Source organism: Cynocephalus volans, chromosome 3 (assembly GCF_027409185.1).
Source record: "Cynocephalus volans isolate mCynVol1 chromosome 3, mCynVol1.pri, whole genome shotgun sequence".
Classification (NCBI taxonomy): domain Eukaryota; kingdom Metazoa; phylum Chordata; class Mammalia; order Dermoptera; family Cynocephalidae; genus Cynocephalus; species Cynocephalus volans.
Genome location: NC_084462.1, coordinates 72,084,848 through 72,104,892, shown reverse-complemented (window position 1 = coordinate 72,104,892; position 20,045 = coordinate 72,084,848). Strand labels below are relative to the sequence as shown.

Below are 20,045 nucleotides of genomic sequence, written 5' to 3'. Positions count from 1 at the left end.
GTGTCGCGCCCTCTATTTTCCCTGGCCTTCCGTTTCGCCTCTGTAAAAAAGTATTCAGACCTCTGTTCCCGGCGGCTCGTGGAAGCGCTCTGGGAGGGGAGCCGAGCCCCGGGCGGCGGTCCGTGGCAGGGACCAGCGCCCCGACGGCCCTGCCACCCGGACGCCCCCGGCTCGCACTGCACGTCTCTCGGGATCGAGACCCCGGAGGCTGGCGCCCGGCCCGCACCGCCTAGCGAGGAGCTCGGGACCAGGAGCCCTCGGCTGCGCGGACCGGGAAGTTTCATGGCGCAGCCGGCGAGCTAAGGGCACGCTCTGGGGTGCTGGGAAGGGGTGCAGACGGGGAGACCAGCCGAGCGGTTAAGGCAGGAACCCAGAGCCGCTTGCGCTGGGCTCGGTGTTCTCAAGTCCGGGGACATTACGAGGGCTAGACCCAGAGAGGTCATAAGGGAGTTAATAGCGGTGAGGAGGCCAGGCAAACTGTGAAGCGTCGCCTCAGGACCCTCCAGGGAACGGGAACGTTTCATATTGGCGTGATCTACCAGATCAGTCTCCGCTGGACCCAAGGAGAAAGTGATGTCCAGAGAGGAAGTGACCTGAGGGCGCATCAGGGGCTGGGATGGAGCCCGGAGGCACGGGTGCTGGAGATTGTACGCGCCTTTCCCCACAGCGTAACTGCACCTTTGGAAGCTGCACTTTCCTTCCTGCAAAATGGGCATCACAGTTACCTCCCAGGCAGGAAGTTCCGTGGCTGCGGCCCGACAGAGGAGCCTAGCAAATGTTCCTTTCCACTCTTCCTCCCCAAATTCCCCCAGAGTGGCCAGAAGCACGTAAGCAGCTGGGGCCCGCTGGAAGGGGTGCCCCATCTGGGCCGGAATCTCTGCGGATTGGGGATGTAGGAGGATGCGACCCAGAGCTCAGTCGCAAAAACCCTCCTGGGCTCCACGTCCTTTCAGAAGAGGTTTGTTCCCCCCAAATGTTAATAACCAAACGATTGGTATGGATGTAATTATCAATAATTATACGAATTATTGCTGATTGCGGGGCTCGTAGCTACTTTAATTAGTTTACCAGATTCTAATTAAGTTAAATGAAACATTAATAGGGAAAATATGCTTTGAAAACCCCAGCATTTTAAGTCTATTTCTCGCCACAACGTTGCCACCTTGCGACAGATTTTAGGCATTACAGCCAACGCCTGAAGGCCCAGACTAGGGTGCCTTGGCTCAAGCAAAAAAAAGTGTGGTTTGGGGAGTTGGGAGGAGGCGGTGAGGCACAGAATGTCCTCCGGGCTGTTCTCCCGGCGTGTTTGGTTAGGCAGCGGTACCTACAGGAGGACTGGCTTGGAGTCTGAGGTTTGGGGCTAAGGGACCAGGTAAACATTCCCCTTCCACCTCCGACAGCTTTTTCTCCAAAGGAACTCCGACTCCTCTTGGGAGCCACAGTGGGATGATGGTCTCTATCCCCACCTGTCCCAGAAAATCCAGACTGGGCAAAGCTAAAGACGCTGGTGGAGACAGCATCAGGTTGCTTCTTTCCCTGGGAGAAACCAGTAAGTCGCTTTCCAAGTCCATTTCTTCTGCAAATCCGGGTAAGCTGTCTGCAAAAGCACCCAGAAGACCCCTCAATTCTTGGGACACAAGTAACTACTTCTGTGTTCTCTGCGGCACTTGGTTCACGAAGCTAGCAGGGCACTCACTTCCCATTGTTATCTTTGATTGTGTGTGGGTGTGTCGAGGAGGACTGTAAGTACCTCAACAACGAGGGTCATACCTTGCTCTTGTGATCTCCAGCACAGGGCCCAGTGCACCACAGGCACACAACAAATGTCTAGATGAATGGGTTCCAACTCTGTGGTTCATCTAGGTGCTGGAAATGGCTGAGGGAAGGAATTCTTGGTGCATCCGGACAACAGCCACTGAAAATCAATTAAGTCATTTGCATAAGGTTAATTAAGCCCAGGCTTACTGCTTAGAAAGATCCTTCATCAATAGGATTAATATTGGGAGCAGGTGTGAGGGAAATGATTGTCAACCTAGAAGAGGAAAACTTTCTTCCTGTTTCAGCTGTGTACCAAAGAGGGTGCTCCTTCACTCCCTCACATTTGCAAGGTCACCAGGCACTCTGTTGTGAAGTATATATAGCCTTGATCCTTTGCAAGAAATAGGACTCCGGCCTTGAATTCAGAACATCAACAAAGGCAGAACTGGATCTGCATGCTCTTTCCATTAATTCTAAATGGGCTTATCTCCCTTCCCCACCCTCAGAAGCGGCATAGTGTTCAATTAAGAGCACAAACTCTGTAGCCTGATTTACCGAGCTCTCAATGCTCTGCCACTGACTAGTTGTGTGACATTGGGCAAGTTGCTGAATCTTTCTGTGCTTCGGGTTCCTCATATTAACAAGAAAAATAACAGAACCTACTTCATAGAACTATGCTGTACATGTAATTAGTTAATATATGTAAAGTACCAAGAACAGGTCCTGGCATATAAAAAGTGCTAATATATTGGTGTTTGCTAAGACCGCAACCCTGAGTTCATTTTCCAGCCCTGAGACTCAAGACAGGAATGCTTTTAGAGTCCCCAAATGAGCGCCCTGTCTGTGGCCTCTGTTCCTCCCGGGGCCCAGGAAAGGGGATAGTGCTTTTTCAAGCCTGGACTCTCAAACTTTTTGGGAGACACGTTCATAAGAATTACAAGCACCTGGATTGGAAAGATACCTTGCAGTGCCAACACTCTTGTTCACGATATGTACCCAAAGGGGCTAAGGGACTCGCCCAATTCTCTCAGCAAGTTAGTGCAGAGCCAGGAAAGCAGCCAGGTTTCTGGATTTTCCAGGACTGGAATTACCTGTGTCTTTCCTAGTTCCTGCTCTGAGACAATGGTCATTCCAGAAAGAACAAGTTTCTTTAGAACCATCTGAACGGTCCGTCTTGGGCAAAGTCCCTCACTCTTCAATTCCATTTTACCCCTGTAACACTCCCCTCCACAACACACACAGGCTAGTAACTACATTACTGGCTCCTGGGTTGTCCTTGGCTGAAGGACAGGGCGCCACACCAACATTGGTCGTTTCCTTGTTTGGCACCCCAGAAGGAGCCTCTTCAAACTACTCACCCAATGGCCCAAGTGGCCGCCAAAGAACCAGGTGTCTTTGGGGAAAGAAGGGGAAACCAACCACCAAAGATTGTCCTCTAACTCCATGCATCGAAGGCCGTTAGCCGAGGAAGAGGCGCAACGAGAGGTCCCACAGCCCCCTATTTTCGGCTGTTACCTGGAAAGGATCATTTCACCTCCACTGAAGAGAGCAGAAATGAGTCCAGGGAGGAACACTGCTCAGCAGCTCCGAGCGCCCGCCGGGGGGGGGGGGGGGGGTCCCGCCGCCGACCTGGGGCTGCGCCGGGGCTGTGCGTCCGACCTGCCGCCCCACTGCCTGGGAGCTGCGTGGGGGCTGTGCGGCCGCTGGAGGCCGAACGACGTGGGCCCCAGTGGCTGCAGCGCCCTCCAGGTGGACTGCGTGCGTGCTCAGGCAAAGCAGATGCACCAACCTTTTAATTTTGCAAAGAAATTGATATTTCAGAAAATACTAAGTCATCACAGGAATATCCAGGCTTTGTTGGACTCCCCCAGCCCCCTACTAATTAGGACTATGTGTTTGCAATGGAATTGCCTGGGGAAGGAGTCCTCATCTTTTCAGGTCTGTGCCTCTAATGGTCTTATCAGGCCTTGATCTTGCCCAGATTGCTTTACCCCTCAGTGTCTCCTGTAAAATGGTGACGGTAATCCTCGGTGGGGCTGTCAGGAATAGTTAAGTGAAATATTGGTGAAGCCCCTGACACATGGTAGATGCTCCGTAAGTGGTGGGTGGTATTATTATTATTATTATTATTATTATTATTATTATTATTATTATTATTATTATTATTATAGATTCGGAGGAGTCTGTCAGTCTTACTGCAAGTTCTTGTTATACTACACCTCATGTTTACCATTGCACTGCATCCTGTTTTGTTTTGGAACTGAAATGAATCAACTTCGGCAAGACCATTTGCTTAAGTGTAAGGGTACCGCAGTTCTTAGGATAGTGTAGAGGGAAGCAGAGGCAAGATAGAAATAATCGCAAACTGGGACCCGCGGGCCAGATGTAAAATGCACGGCAGAGGTGTCTGCCTAGGCCCGACCTCCTTTTATTCCGCCTCCTGAGACTACTGTTTCATTTGTTTCAAACAGAAGATAGTACCTGTTGGAAAAGGGTGTTCGCCTCAAAGTGTAAACTGTGAACCAAAGTAAACCTGGTGCGAAAAATATGGAACGCTTCACGAATTTGCGTGTCATCCTTGCGCAGGGGCCATGCTAATCTTCTCTGTATCGTTCCAATTTTAGTATATGTGCTGCCGAAGCGAGCACGAACCTGTCACTTACCCAGAAAGTATATAAAGTTCAGAATTAGAATGCTTTTACAGTTACGGCAACTGAATGGTATAGGGTTTTTAGATTCCAAAATACCCCAAAAATTATGACTTTGTGTATGACACATTCTGTACTTGCAACTTTGTGCTTATGGCCAAATTTAATCTAATTGCTTCCCAAAGCCTCTTTCATCCTTTATGCAAATTTGAGGAATGATGGGAAATTGGCCCTCTTCCCGCCCGACCTCGGCGCGCGCTTCGTGGGCGGTGCCGACAGCCACGTTCCGTCACGTGGTGCGCGCTGCCTGCGCGTCTCTTTAGCGCCGGCCGGGCCGGGCGCGGAGGGATCCCAGGCCTGAGACTCCTCTTTCCCGAACGCTTGGTGGGGGCAGGCGGGCACATTGGCCCCCAAAACTGCCAAGCAGCGTGTGCTCAGCGTGAGTGCACTTTTGGGGCGAGGGGCCATGGTGCCCGTGAGGTCTCCACGGGAGTCCAATCCGGGACTCCAAAAAGGTTGCGAGCTACTGGTCGGACACGTCCCCACGCAGGGAACCGGGACTCTAGCGAGGGCCAGGATCACCCACTGTGGCCCGGTAGGGGCTGGGCCGGAGCCCGCCAGGGCTGCGGCTCCCGGGTCCTGGGGAGTGTGGGCGCCGGCTTGGAATGGGCCTGGGCGCGCCTTCAGCTTCCCCAGAGGTACTCAGGACCAGCACCCTGCACTTGGAGCCGAGGAAAGAGGATGTCCACTCTGGGGCCTACATTTAAAGAATGTGACTCGGAAGTGGTGGCTGTCTGGGAAAGTTCATGACCATTTGATCCAGCACTTAGTACCAGCCAGGTACTTAACCTGTTGGTGCGTTCCGCACCCACCCACCCACCCCCGCCCCACTCCTGATGGGCAGGTTAGAAAACTGAGGCTCTGAGAGGTTAAACCTTCAGCCCAAAATGATCTTGTCAGTGGTGAAAGAAGTTGGTTTGGCTTCAAAGACTGCTCTTTTCTTCTTCACAGCAGAACTTGGAGAAAAGATGTGGGACCACGAGTGAGCCTCCCCTTTCCCTCTTAGACCATACTCCCAAGGTCCTGACCAGCTCAGATTTTCCTTCCACCCTTCAACAGATGCTGAGCGCCTGTGATATGGGCACTGGGGCTGTTGGGGGGAATGAGTGGTCAGATTTGCTGTGGTCACGGATCTTCCGTTCCAGCAAGGGAGCCAGGTAAACATGGGAAAGGCTTCTGGATGCTGAGACTTGCTGTAAAGAGCACAGCTTAGAGAGTGACTGCGAGATGAAGGCCACTTCAGTGGTTGGGGGCAGGAAGGGAGGCGACATTTATGGATCTGGATGGTACAGAGGCAGTTCTGAGAGGATGGGGACAGAGTTTCAGGCAGAAGAATACCTGAGTCAGTTTCACCTGTGGAGCCAGTACTTGGGGGAAAGCCACTGTGGAGGTAGTTGATACTCTGGGAAGTGATCTGGCTGAGTTGCTGTGAGAGGGGAGGGACTCACCCAGCCACCACCAGGGAGGGCTTGGCCTGGCCTTTGGGGACTTGAATTCTCCCCCTCCCTACCTGTCCAGTGAAATGGAAATCAGGCGCAGGCTTCCCAGCTTCTCATCTGACCTCTTTCTAAATAAGCAGTAAGCAAATATAAACCTCAGAATGCTAATATGGCCTCTACTGAGCGTAAAGAGCTAATTTGGGCAATAATATTTCCCTCAAATTTACAAAAAGGAATTGCAAATAACCAAAAAGCATATTAACATTGATGGTAGATGATGCTAATCTTCAATTAGCACACTTATTTTTGTTCATTTATTTAGAAGGAGAGCCTTTTCGACACACTTGATGAGCACACGTGTTGCGGTGACAGGTTCAGCTGGGGGGTTCATAACTGCTTTATTGTAGAAACCAGCAGGAGACAGACCTGGTTATCATTCACCATTTCTGGCTACATGAGCATGGGTTATTTTGAGCCAGAGGTGGGGGTTTTTTGTCTGTTTTCTTTTTCTTGTGGAGAGATTGTGGTGTAAAGGAGAGAGAGCTGAGTTCTAGTTCCTACTCCTCCTGTCACCATCTTTGTGACCTTGGCCGATTCCCTGGACCTCTCTCTGGTTTTTTTTGTTGTTGTTGTTTGTTTGTTCTGTTTTTAATCTTCTGCAAAGTAAGGAAACTGCTGTAGAGATGATCTTTAACATCTCTTTCAGCTTGGACATGCTGTGATTCTTGTAACTGGGTAACTAAAGGACTCTTTTGGAGGATATAATTAGCAGTGTATAAATTCAACACTTCCTGTGTTCTATTTTAGAAGGATGGAGCATGCTGGTCATCCTTGAGGCATGGAAGTCCCCAGAAACAGTCCACAGGAGCTGTGTGGACTTAGTTCACAGGAACTGCAGAACCGTGCAACGCTTGCCTCTGAGCCCTGAAGGCCCATCGTGGAGAAAAGGGGAGGGTGGGTGAAGGGAGGGGGTAGATTGGATGTGGCATGAAGTTGGAGGAGGGGAGGCAGCATAGGGACTCAGTGGAGAATCAAGGGGATCATGACTTCCTAGGATGTGCCAAGCACCCACAGACCTCAAAGAGGGTTGGCACTAAAGGCAAGGAGGAGTGCGTGGGTGCCAGGGAGGACTGGCACTGGTTGGCAGGCTTGGAGCTGCGGTGGAAGCCCAGCTCTGCCAGCTTTCAGAGCTGTTGGCTTCTCTCCACTCTGCAGACCTGAGATGACCTGACAGTCCTCCGTGAATGACCTGGGCTGCAGAACTCCAAGAGATGCAGAGTAGCCCCCCAATCCTGTCTGCGGTTGTACTTTCTACCACCTTGAGTGGAACAGGGCAGAGCCCGCTTTAATTTGATTTTGAACAATGAAGGAATGGGTTCTTTCATTTGGAAAAATGTCAGTGAAGACACGAGATCTTAGGATTCTCTAAAAGGATAGTGCTTCCCTTACAGCCAGAGAGCATTATGTTCTTTCATATACCATTTCCCTGGAAGCAGGAAGGCCATGGACTCCCATCAGCCCCACCAGGGGGAGGAAGAAGCAGGGACGTGGAGAGAAGCAGCCATGGTCTTCTCCACATGTGGAACCCTGGGGATGAAGGGCATATTAGTGGCTTCAGGAGGTGTTGCCCCAGGATTGTAGCAGGGACAATGCCCTGAGTTCACAGGCCTGACCTGGAAGCTCCAAAGGCCCTGGACACACAGCAAGGCCAGAAGGACCTTGGCTGGAGGGGGTCTGAGTGTGGGGGAGGACTCACTACCCCAGGCTGCCAGAAAGTCCTTTGAGCAGCTCATGCTCTGTGTTAAGCCTTGGTCTGTTTACATCTCCCACCTAATTCACGTCAGTGTGAATGAGTTTCTCCAAAGTTAGGCTGGGAGCGGGTGGGGCAGGCAAAGAGGTCTGTGTCTGAGGGAAGAGGCAGGGTCAGCCAGGGCCAGTTGGCTGCTCGGCATGTGTCTCTCCTTCAAAGCTTCCTAAGTCCGGTGTGCCTGGAGCACTGGCTCTTCTGGCTTGGCCCTTGCTGTGGTTAGATCAGTTCTTGTAATCCATCCCAGATGCCGGACCTCAGTGGAACCCTCTAATCCTGTCCCTTCTTCAGCTCAGATTTGGAGGGGGGAGCACAGACCCGGCCACACCTTTCACTGTCCCCCATATCTCACATTTCTGCCTGGAACTTAAATGACTCTTTCCCCACCTGCAGGATGGTGACTCTGCTGCCAATTACGCAGAGTCGTTTGAAGATTAAATGCAGAATTGGATGTGAAAGGCCCTAGCATGGTAGATGAGCTGATTCATCTAAAGTGCTTAGAATAGTCCCTGGGCATCTGGCAAGTACATGGTAGGTATAAAAATGCTCAGCAAATAACCACTTCCTTACTCTTTTTTCTTCTTAATTTTGCAGCTATCTGGATTAAACAAACTTTTTTAAAAAGTGAAAACAGCAGAATGGTGAGGAATCCTTAATTTTTGCTCCTTAGTATTACGGGGATTGTTTTCATCCAAGTGTCTTTAATCTTTTGATTTGAGTTACCAAAGGCCCTGGTTAAAATGCATTTAAGTTGCTGACAAGGGACCCCACATAGACTAACTCAGCTGCGAACTCAGCTTGGTATGATTCCTTGCCGTTTGAGACCAACACACTGTCTTCTGGTGGTGTTTCATTGGAGTGTCTCAGAGAGAAGCACAAGGGGGTTTATTATTCCTATTTTACTAATGGGGAAAACCAAGGCCTAGAAAAGTAACCCGCCTAAGGGCACAGCTAGTCAGTGAAGAAGCTGGGATTTGCTCTCAGATCTCTCTGGCTCCAAGAGCTGACTTTACACCTAAGCAGAATGTGGGAGTACAATTTGAGGGGTCTGGGAAGCTTTCTCCAAAAAATCTCTTGCTGCTCCCTTAAATCCCACCCTTGATGCATCATATTTTGAGCTGTTGCTCTAGTAAGTGTTCATTGTGACTTGGTTCATCAAGACCTTTTTCTCTGGCAATCCCAGGTGGCATAAGAGCACAAGTGCTTAGGTTTAGGGTGTGGAGGATGCGCTCTGAAAGAGGTGCAAAAAGAGGAGTTGCCAAGTCTGAGTACAGAGTCAGCCAGCTTCTTTCTGGCTCTGTCAGTGGGTTTGCAGGGGTGGGAGAAGTGTGGCACGTCTTCCAAATGCTTGCTGCCCTGGAGTCCAGACACCACTCACTCTCAAGGTTACAGGACAGCAGCTGTTGCAGAGGGAAAAACTGCAATGGCTTTCAACCAGGAAGGTTCAAATTTACATCCCAACGACCCCAATGACTAGCGTGGTCACTTGAAGGAAGTCTCTCACAGTTGCTGAGTCTGTTTCCTCATCTCTAAAATGGAAGTGATGGTTTCCCTACTTACTTTACAGGCTGTGAGGCCCAGTAAGAAATCTCACTGTAAACTGCTGTATCACCAAAGATAGGGATATCGGTATTGTCAGACACCCATTTGAGCTTCAGGCAGTTAAACACTCCCCTTACCTGGTGAGTGAAGCATTGTGCTTTGGGAACAGACCTACAAAATTGGAGCGCCAAGATGAACCATCACACTGTATTAATATTTTCACACCACTTAACTCTCATTAAAATGTACTTTGCTGAATTTAATATGTGATTTCAAATGACACAACATATTAAGTGCTTAATATACTAGAAATTATGAAGCTATTATAGTTGATGCCATTTGAAATAATTAGACTGAATTAAACTTTAGCAGCCAAGTGAAGGAAAGACTTCAACTTATAACGTCTTAAGCCACCACTGTAATCCCCCAAATAAATGTCCAGAAATTAGTATCTTTAAATAAAAACTGGAACTTAATCTGTGCTTACACCAGAAGCTCTTCTGGGCTTTGGTGATGTGGAGCTTTGCTGCCATAGTGGGATGTGGGGCCCTGGGACCCACCCCAGGGCAGGGGTGCTAGCATTAGGGCTTCAGCTGGCTCTGCCCCTGGGGCCTGGCTGAGGGATGACTCAAGTGGCTTCTGTAGTAACAGATTGGTCATCTTTGTCTCAAATTAGTCTGTTGACAAGTTAAAAATAAAAACAAACCAACCTTATTTAACATCCATTGAGTGCTTCCTTTATCTCAGCCATTTTATATGCATTTTCTCATTTAATCCTTACAATACATCTGTGTTATAAGCCACCATTTTTAGATAAGGAAACTGAGGCTCAGAAAGATTAAGTCAATCATCCAAGACCTTAAATTAGAATCTAGCGTTCACCTCCATTCACACTGCCTTCCTCTAAACTCTTCAACCTCCTGATCGGTGTGTGTGTGCATGTGTGCGCATGCGTTCAGCACCTCCTATTTCGATAAGGATTCAGTGCCCAAACACATTAACCTGTTATCTGATGGTGACATGATCCATATTTTTATCACATTCCGGTCATGGAGGATAGGAACCATGACTGGAGAGTTTCACTTTGAACGGGACATACGCAGCCTGGCTAACTTACACTGGAAGTGCTCTGTGAATACTTGCTGTTAATTCAATTCAAAAAGAATGAATTCATCACCTCCTGAGTGTCCTAACATATACCTTTGTGTAGCTTTCACAAACAGGATGCCTGTCATAAAGAACAAGGATATTTTCTACCACAGGGAGTTCTAATTCCTTAGCTACTTAAGAGCCCATGTCTCAATTACTTATATCAGCATGAAAATACTGATCCAATGGGCTGTTTGAAAAATATAAATTGTAGTGTGGAGATTTAAATATATTCTCATTTACTGACCAGCAAAAATTATTTTAATGGAGTCAGGAAATTTAGATCAAGTAAACATGTTTAGAATGAATTGAAAACATTTTCCATAAGTGTCAGAAGGATTAGGTTCTGTCTCATATAGTAGAAAACCAAATAGCAGTGGCTTTCAGATGATAGAGGTTTATTTCTTTGCATGAAACAAGGTGTCTTTCAAGGTCTTGTCTGATGGCTCTGCTGCGTCAGACAGCCAAGCCATTTTATCCTTTTGGGCATCAATTCATGGCCCAAGATAGCTGCTGGCGCTCCAAGTTCCAGGCATCAGGAAGGACAAAGGCGGAAAAGTTAGTGGGGGAAAGTTGGAGTGCTCCCAGGAAGGAAGGGATGAAACCTCTTATCCTTGCTCTCTGAGATTCAAGTTATTAAAAATTTTTAGTGTGGATTAGATGGTTCTGACCAAGGTGCAGTAGCAGGGAAGTGTTAATCATGCCCTTAAAATAAAATTTCCCTGAGTGTAGAAAGTGAAGAGATTAAAAAATGAAAAAAGACAACTTAAGAGAAAAGCTGGCAAGAGACTTGAACAGGCACTTCACAAAAATAGGAGCTCCAAATGGCCAATGTGAAAATGTACTCAACCTCATTAGTCATCAGGGAAATGCAAAATAAGTTACCTCACAATTAATATTGAGAAATCTGACAATGCCAGGCGCTGGTGAGGAAGTAGAGTAATGGGGATATGAGAATACAAGGCTGGAGGGAGGGGAAACTGGTGCAACCACTTCAGAAGACTGTCTGCATATCTTCTAAAGTGGAAGGTAAGCATATTCTGTGATTCAGCTGTTCCATTTCTAGTTGTAAACCCTAGAGAAACTCGTGCACATGAGCACCGAGTTACAGGTAAAAGAGTGTTCAAGGCAGCATTGTTCATAATGACCCCAAACTAGAAACAACTCAAGTGCCCATCAACAGGAGAATGTATAACTATGTTGTCATATATTTCTGTCACATAATACTATGCAGTATGAGAATAAGTGAACTGCAGCTGCAGCCAGTGTTATGGGGTGAACTGTGTCCCCCACCCCAACCCCCAAATTCATATGCCGAAAGTCCCAACATCCAGTACTTCAGAGTGTGATCACATTTGGAGACTGGGTCTTAACAGAGGTAACTAAGTTAAAATGAGATCATTAAGGTAGGCCCTAATCCAATATGACTGGTGCCCTTATAAGAAGAGGAAATTTAGACTCAGACAAGCACAGAGGGACAACCATGTGAAGACATGGGGAGAAGATGGCCATCTGCAAGCCAAGGGGAGAGCCCTCAGAACAAACCCACCATATCAACACCTGGACCTCGGGCTTCCAGGCTCTAGAACCATGAAAAAATAAATTTCTGTTGGTTAAGCCACGCAGTCTGTGGTACTTTGTTACAGCAGCCCTAGCAAACTAACACACCCAGCAACATGGGTGAATCTTGTAAACATGATGCTGAATGAAAGAAGTAATACACAAGTAATGTACATACACAATGATGCCATTTACACACAGTTCAAAATTAGGCAAAACTAAACTATTGCTTAGGGACATATATATAGATAGTAAAATGATAAAAGCAAGGAAGGGAGTACCATAAGTGACAAGGAAATGGGAGGGGACACGAAGGCTTCTGGAGTGGTGGCAATACTCCATTTCTTCACTGGGGTGCTGGTTACTCATGTGTTCTCCCTATAATTATTCATTAAACATTACATCCTTTAGGCACTTTTAAGTATTTATAATGAAATGTTGAAAAGAGAACGAGGAGGAGGAGAAGAGAGGAGGGGGAGGAAGAGAAACGGGAGTGGAAGAAATGAAGTGAAGGGACAGTGGGCTGGCCCTGTACCAAGTGGGTGGTCCAAGGGTCTGTGAGGCCACAAATGGCTCATAATGGAGGGTCCCAGGGTCAGGTGCTGCCTCTGAGTGCATCACTGGAGCCCAGAGTCTCCCCTAGAGAAGTCTTAGGAACGCTGTGATCAAGTGAAAGTCGCTGCCCTTCTCAGATGCTTTCATCCTCTAGACTGGGGGAAGCAACCCCCCTTTGCTAAATGTTGTAAGGCTCTTCCTCTTGCTAACTCAGGTCTCTGCTCAGATGTCACCTCCTCCAGGAAGCCTTTTCTGACCACCTCTTCAAAATAGCACCTCTTTCTGTTCTTTTTCCCATTATTTTCTTCTTGGTACTTAATACTGGTGATAAGTATTTGGAATTGTGTCGAATATTTGTTTCTCTATTTGTGCATGAGGAGCAGGATTTTTGTTTACCACCATATCCCTAGTGCCTAAAATAGTGTCTGGCACATAGCAGATGCTCAATAAGTATTTGCAGTATTACAAACATAAGATAATGTTTCAGTAGTGCCTGGCACCTGGAGGGCACTCAGTAAATGCTGGTTCTCCTCTCCCCTTTTAGCTGAGATCCCTGCCCACATTTCCTGGGACTGGACTTAACTAGCCCCCTGTCTCATTCCTGTCCCCCTCCAATGTGGGATGAGAAAATGCCCACATCGCGCCCCTCTGATCATTAGCAACATTTCACCTCAGGTAACGTCAGAAGCTTTGAAGTCCTCAGGACTTGGGTCTCCTGCATGATAACTGTAGTGGGTTAGAAATCTTGATTCTCATTTGATTTTAGAATAGGGTTTTTAGGTAAATGTGTGTGTGGGGCAAAAGCCCTCGGACAGGACGCCACAGCCCACAGCTAGCGTGGCCAAAGCCCATCTAATCAACTCTTAATTACTGTTTAGGGATGGGATTGTATACTTTAATTATTTTAGAGATGACAGGTGGTTGCCATACCAATCCTGTTAAGAGATTTTAAGAATTGCTGAAGGGAAAGTTGTGGAAAAAATGTTTGCTAGGGGCAAGCTTTCTGTTGCGGGAAACTTTAGAGATAATTGTATTTAGATTTTATCAAAAGAATGTAACTTTTGCTTAAGGAGAGGTCATACTTTAGATAATGAGCCAGTTTGGCCAATTTAGCTCTTTACTAATTGTACTTTGGAATGTCACTTTATTTTACTGATGTTACTAGTTTCCATTGTTAAGCTATACTTAGCCATAGACAACTTTTGTAACATTGCCCATGTCCTTATGTCCTTCTTTGATGATTGAATCAGCTGATTTTTCTTGTGAAACTTCCTTGTCTTGTCAATAAAAAGAAAGGCTGATTTTGGATCGGGACTGCTCCCCTGATGGGTGGCAGTCCCTCCAGGCCTCATTGATTGTATTTTGAGTGAATTCTGTCTTTCTCTTTTCTACATCTCAGTTACACAGAGGAAAGTGTAACAATAACTCCCTAACCTGGGCCACTGCTTTCTCCTGGGCCCCATGTGACCCATTTCATCTGTCCCCCTGCCCAGGGTCACAGCCCCCCAGCCCCAGAGTGGCTCAGCTGCCTCTGGATGGCCCATGCTCTGGATGCTTCAGCACTTTGGACGTGTGAATCATTTCCTCCATTTTTGATTTACTGTTGTGGGCTCAGAGTGAGGCCCTGCAGACTCACCGTAAAGCCTTCTCTCATTTCTCCATCAGCATTAGTTGCTCCCTCCTCCTTGTTCTTGCCGCCCAAGGCCTATATTTAGTGCTCATTTTCTTCTGCCTTGTATTAGTTGTTTACGTTCTTGCCTCCCTACCGCAGCCTGCAGACCATGAGCACCTCCCCAGGGAAAGGGGCCAGACTTGATTCACAGCTGTACGCCCAGCACCTAGCACAGCACCTAATGTTTAATAGACACATCTTTTTAAAAAAGCTGCTATTGATGAATGATAGGATTATAGAGCTAAGGTGACATCAGATCAAGCACTCTTGACATGCCATCTTCCAACTTACCAATTTGAAAGCTAATTTCTATGTCTCTTTTCTTGAGACATAGAAAAGGACAAAAACTTAGAACCATTCAGAAAACTTAGTGGTAAATTGCTGGCAGGAGTCCAAGATGGAATTTTCCCTAATGTCATGCCAGCAGGGCTGGGCAAAGTCACATGGTGTGTGGCCTGTGCGTGCCTTTCCCTCTAAAGTGGCCCAGAACCTCCAGGCAGGAAGCACACGGGGAGAGGGTTGGGCCCTCACTCCCTGTGCAGGACTGCACTAGCCGGAAAACTGGCAGCACCCTCCTGTCACCCAGGTGTGGCTCTTTGAGGCAGTCACTTGTGTCCATGCTGCTCCCTCCATTAGACTGTCTCTGTCCCTGTCCGGGGGCAGCTGTGGCACTCAGTACCTATGAGGCAGGGAGCAGAGTGGGACTGGAGAGCAGGTGGCCTGGAAGTCACGCTCACCCAACGCATGGACACTAAAGAGGGAAAAGTGCAGTTTTATTGAGCTGTGTCTTATACAGAGTAGTGTGGAGGCATTGTAGCAACTAAACCATATTAACCCAATTGGAGGGTCTCTGGCTTTTGGCAGGAGAGTATAACGTATTTATATTTACTCTGGCATGTTTGGTCTTATTTTTTTCATCTTGGTTTATGCTTTCTCTTTTTCATGAGGATACTTCAAAAAGTCCATGGAACAATTCATATTATCTTTCAATTCTATTTTTCCATGGACTTTTTGAAGTGCCCTTGTATGTTTCTCTTGGTTTTGTTTCACTTTCTGTGATACACCTGATGACTTGTTTTTATCTTCTGTGATTTGGAAAGCATACAGCCTATTGTTTTAATTCTGCCAGTACCTTCAAGATTTCTGAAAACTTTCCTGCACCCACGTGTGTTAGTTCGTTTCTGTTGCATATAACAAAATACCTGGAACTGGGTAATTTGTAAAGAAATGCAATATTTATTGTTTACAGTTCCAGAGGCTGGGAAGTCCAGGGTTCAGGGAACACATCTGGTGAGGTGACTCTACAGCAGTGTCACATGGCACGAACGGTGGAGCAGAGAGCTAACTTCTCCTCCTCCTTTTTAACCCTTCAGAACCACACCTGTGACCACCATTAAATCATCAATGGATTAATCCATTTAACTTGGGCATGGTCCTCACCATCTAATCACCTCTTCAGGGCTCCATCTTTCAATTACCATATTAGGATTTCCCACCCTCAATTGTGGGGATTAAGGTTCAGTAAGTTTGGGAGGACATTCAATCCATTGCACCATGTTTCTCTGTCAGATTTAGAATAAATCTATCATTTTTGCCTCCCTTACAATATAAGGTGAGAAGTTTTTCAACTTTTTCAGGCCCGTACTTCCATGTCTGTCCATTAACAGCATCTAATTATCATATCTCTTTTTAAAAACTATATAGGTCTTCTTTTTTCAAAAGATTGGTTTTGAAATTGGCATCCAAATTTTAACCATGTTTATGATAATTTCTATTGAATTCTCTATGTTTAAGTGGTTTCTATGTATACTGCATGCTCCAGTTACCATGGCTGCACAACAAATTATCCTAAAACTTAATGGCTTAAAACAATAATCATTTATTATCTCTTGCCATTTCTGTGCATTGAAATTTAGACAGAGGGTAGCAGGGATGGTTTGTCTCTCTTCCACGATGTCTGAGACCTCTGCAGGAAGACTCAAAAGTTGAGCCTCTAGCTTGGCTAGAATCATCTAAAGTCTTGTTCATTTAGGTTGGTGTTGGCTGTCGCCCAGCTGGAGGCCTGGCTGAGGCTATTGGCCAGAACACCCACACATGGCCTCTTGTGTAGCCTGGACTTCCTCATGATATAGTGGCTCAGTTCCAGGTACAAGCATCCAGAGAGAGCGAGCCAGCTGGAAGCCATGTTGCCTTTTATGACCTAACCTCAGAAGTTATTCAGTATCACTTCTGCTACATCCTATTTGTTGGGGCAATTACAAAGGTTTGCCAAAGTTCGATGGAAGTGTGTCGATATCACTTTGTAAAATGAACATGTGGGATGCCCACATATGTACACACGCATGTGCATGTATATGTACACACATACACGTGTACAAATACGTATATGTTGGTGCAGTTGTCTTTGAGAAAAGACCATCAGCCACACTGTATTTTCTTAAACTCTTGATTTTGAGTTATGTTTCTGGCAGTTGGGGTATGTATGTGAGTAATTCTTTCAGAAAGATTGCATGAGTGGATATCTGAAAGCATCTATGAAGTCTCAATGTGTCGTATGTAAAACTGCCACCTTCTTTCTTCTTTTACAAATTATAGAAGTAATAAGGTTCATTGTAAATAATTCAAACATTGCAAGAAAACACCACGAAAACAAAAACCAAAGGTAGTGAAAATCCTTCATAGCTCCAGCTTCCAGAGATAAACCCTATTAACAGTTTGGTATATATATTCATGTAGGTATTTCTGTACACTTTTTAGTATATATATTATCATTACTATAAAATGGGATCATACTATCCATATTGTTTTTTAACTTGCTTTTGAATGGATTCCTTTCCCACCCCACTTTTGCAAATGACTTTATGTGTGTTTCCTCCTGCAGCCATGGGCAGCCTAACAGATCTGGGATATTCACATCTGAGACCAAACGATGCCTTCATCCTTTTTTTCCTTTTTTTCTTTGTTTTAGTTTTGTTTTTGGTGGCTGGCCAGTCTGGGTATCTGAGCCTTCATCCTTGAATAGCAAACCGACTGTGGAGGATATTCTTCTGTCACAGCCTTTCACAGCACCGTGGATGAGTCTAGCTAGCAGCAGCAATGTTTAGGGACCCGCAAAAATTCAGTCCAGTGGGCGTTCAATTGACTTGCCCCTCACTGTGGAGGAAGCCAGCTCTGTTTCTGTTTGCACACCCGTTTCCATATTCCTGATATACGTGTGTCTATTCTTTGCATTCTCTTTTGAACTTGTAGCATCTTACTGGGTCCCTCATTAAAAATGAGTTAAATAAAATCTTAAACACATGTTTTTTTCATATCTGCACGAGAGTCATGTCTGTTTTTTTAAAATTATCCTTTAACAGTCCGTCCCTTCCTGAAAAGTGGAGAAATGTGACAGTGTTGCAGGCATGATTTAATGCTGCTGATGGACAATAGAATGCAAATATGTAGATACAGTGTGATTAGAACTACATATTTAGGGGGAAAAGGTTGGAAAAGATATACCAAAATGTGTTAGACTTTGATATTTTTCTTTGTTATATTTTCCAAAAATTTAAAAATATGGAATGATGCTACCTTTGTTAGAGAAATCCAGTGAGGCTAAAGTCTAAGCTTTTGTTGTATTGATGGAGTAATGATTGTTTTATGGATCTCGAAGGGCTGGGGAGGGGTATCCTGGTCTCTGCACAGCCATGGGGTCAGTGGCCAGTTCTTCTGGGGAGTGAAGGAGCATATGATGATAGTAATACTACTAATAAAAATAATCAGTATTTATAGTGTCCCAGGAATTGTGCTAAGCAGTATCTCATTTAACACTCGCGTGGTGCTTTGAAGTAGATACTATCAGTATGTCTGTTTTACAGATGAGGAAACTGGGGGAGTTAGGAAACTGAGGAGGTTGGGTGACTTGCCCAACTAGTATGTGGTAGAAGCTTGGGTTCTTAGCCCCTGTGTCACATGAGAAATGTCGGAAAGGAAGTCCTGGGATCCTCTTCCAAAAAATCACCCACTACTGAATCTAAGCCCTCAGAATCAATTCATCCATTAAACATTTGCCGAACCTCCTCTGTGTCCCTGGGCCTGAGGATAAGACATGGCCGAGTCTTCAAGTAACTCAGCAGCTGGGAGGAGCTGACAGGGACAGAAGTCAGCAAGGGAGGGTTGCTATGGCTGCTATGGCAGCAGAAAGGAGGGGCACCGGTGCAGGGAGGGAAGGCTAGGAGGTGCTTCCAGGAGGAGATGACAGCCAACTTGAGTCTTAAAGGACAGAAAGAGCCAGCCTTGTTAAGGTGGGGAGGAGTTGGTAAGGGGGGCCAGAATGGCCTGAGCAGAGGGGTAAAAAGAAACACCAGAGAAGCACCATAAGAAGCTCATTCTAGCACTGCCTCCCTACCTCTAGTACCCCCCTTCCCCTGCACTGGTTACGAGAAACCATTTTGTTCAGTGGGAAGGTAGGCACAGTGGATCACCAGGGGTGGGCACCTGAACATGCCAATCAGAGCCCACTTTTCTCCAGGATGTTTGGAGTTGGGTCAGATCGTCTCTCCTCAAGGCCCTACGGTGTAAGATGTAGCCCGGAGAAGGTCATGGCAGTGGGCATGCAGAGGGAGCTGGGAGAGTGAGCAACCGGGCTGAAGGACATCTAAGCAAGGGATCTCCACATCCCTGAGGCCCAGTTACATGCCCGGCATGGGTTCCAGGACACATGCCAAGGCCTTCTTAACACATTCCTCACTTCCTTTAGACTGTCCAAATTGGTTTTCTGTCACCTCCAACCAACAATTCCTGCTGACACAGTCCCTGAATTGGTGAGACTCAAGAAAGTGTCATGCAGGCCAATCCAGGGAGACTGACCTATAGATCAGGAAGCTGTCTGATCACTTACTATGAGAAATGTGACTGCTCATTGGGGTCTTTCTTTCCTGTCATCATTCCTTGTGTCTCCTTTCCCTGGAGAAAAGCTACCCATATTGACAAATGGCTTGTTGGAACCTGCTTGGTGAACAGGCTTAGTGCCAGCAGTGATCTTTACAGCTAGTGGCATCAAGCTAGGAGTGCCCAGGGGTCGAAAAACTATTTCTGTTAAGAGCCAGACAATAAATATTTTAGACTTTGCAGTCTCTGTTGCAACTATTCAACTCTGCTGCTGTGGTGTGAAAATAGCCAAAGACAATACAGAAATGAATGAACATAGTCGTGTTCCAATAAAACTTTATTTATGGGCACAGAAATTTGATTTTCCCATATCTTCCACATGTCTTGATATATTATTCTTCTTTTACTTTTTTCCAACCTTTTAAGAATATGAAAGCCATTTGTAGCTCTCAGCCCAAGCAAAAACTGGTAGCGATGGGCCAGATTTGGATTGCTGCCTGTAGCTTGCCAACCACTGCCTAGAGCATGAACCCTTATGCCAAGAAGGAGGATGGTTGTCAAGGAGGCTGGACAGCTGCGTCAGCTGGCCAGGGCCGCTACCCAGGCTTGTCACACTGCCTTCCTCTTCTCCAGCCACTTAGACCATGCTCTTCAGTTAACACCTTCGTGCTGATGAAACTCAGGACCCATGAATGGGCTTAAGTGCTTGGAGAAAATGACATTTCTAGTCTGCCTTCCCAAAATTTAGCCTTGGACCACCTTGATGCAGCCACTCCTGACTTCTTCTAAGGGCAGCTGTCCTGCCTCCAGCCCCTGGGAGAAGCAGATCATGTAAGCCCACTCATCCCACCTGGCACAACCAAGGGGCCAGAGGCCAGGCAGGGCATAGGTTGGCTGCAGTCACTGACTATGGGCCTGGCTTGAAAGAACCGGCTGTCTTTACAGAGGGATTTTAAAAGAGCCAGAGAGAAGCTGCAGTTAGC

General features: G+C 46.6%; 1 non-coding gene across 1 annotated transcript; it reads right to left on the bottom strand.

Annotated features, from left to right (window-relative positions):
* Positions 1–4,299: 4,299 nt before the first annotated feature.
* On the bottom strand, positions 4,300–4,406 carry LOC134374151 (U6 spliceosomal RNA). The gene has a single exon (XR_010023027.1). It is a non-coding gene; the product is annotated as a U6 spliceosomal RNA (small nuclear RNA).
* Between the last annotated feature and the right edge of the window lie 15,639 nt (positions 4,407–20,045).